A 1179-nucleotide genomic window follows, 5' to 3' on the forward strand; every position below is an offset into this window, starting at 1 on the left:
GAAGATGCTCCCTTAGACCATGCAGCCGCACATTCTGCTGCTACAGAGGACCACTCGCAGGTCGTATTTAGTTGGACCAAATCTTGAGTTGTTCATGGCCAACTCCCCTTCCCCTCTCTGATCTGACAATTTGTGTATGAAAGAATCGGACTTTACCCTATTCCATTTTGTTCAGCCGCTAGGTGTCTGGCAAAGAACTGTAAGGGAGCAAGGGAGGCCTCATGGCTGATTCCGACTCCCTGTGGAGTACACTGGGCCTGCATGGAGGTTTCCTCTGCCTAGCGCTGGCCCTTTTCCACGGGTCCCCTCCACTAGCAGGGTGATCAGGGGAAAACGGGCTTTGTCTACTTTCCTCCCCTCCACAAAACAGAGGTATTTTGGGTATTTTGGTGGGGCCCAGTCAATGCTCCCCCTAGCTGGCATCTTTTATAATAAAGGAAGGGGTAGATGTGGGAAGCTGGCCCTTTAACTGACCAAGGCCTAAGTGCCTGTGCTACGTGACCTGCAACAGGCACAGCCTGTGCTACGTGACCTGCAACAGGCACGGCCTGTGCTACGTGACCTGCAACAGGCAAGGCCAGTGCTATGTATGGTTATCTTGAGGTATGGTTATCCTGAGAGAACATCAGTCATGGCCGTCAGTGATAACAAGAAGTAACCATCTCATGTCGACCTTCAAGCTACCTCGCTAATGAATATATACCCTGATTGCCCCCAATAAAGTCTGTCCCTTTTTCTCTCTGTTTCTGAGCTGCATTCTATCTCTTATGTCTTGTATTCATTCAGTCGGTCCTTCCCTGCACCTATGGATCCTAGGGCCACCTCCGCGGGCTGGAGAGTGGTCTGGCGGGGCCCCCGGCACAGCTGCACACGCCGAGTCCTACCTCCCGAGGTACCTGGAAACACACTTCTCCCAGGCTGGGAGCGTCACAAAGCAATGGACAGTCACGACCTAGCTCTGCAGTGTGGAGCTCATGGCAGCTGGTCCAGAATACTGGCCAAAGACTTGAGATTTCCGCTGGGGCCAGATTTGTATTGGTCACAATGGAAAGTGCATCTTTGCTTTGTGTTTTGATCATTTCTTCGAATGCCCATGTTTGACTCCGAATGTGATTGACTAATGAGTTGTTGCCTTTAGTTCCTCATTCATCAAGGCAATGCTAGAACGCCATCCTTTAG

The sequence above is a fragment of the Sorex fumeus genome, unplaced genomic scaffold (genome assembly GCF_029834395.1).
Source record: "Sorex fumeus unplaced genomic scaffold, SorFum_2.1 ptg000028l, whole genome shotgun sequence".
NCBI classification, from domain to species: domain Eukaryota; kingdom Metazoa; phylum Chordata; class Mammalia; order Eulipotyphla; family Soricidae; genus Sorex; species Sorex fumeus.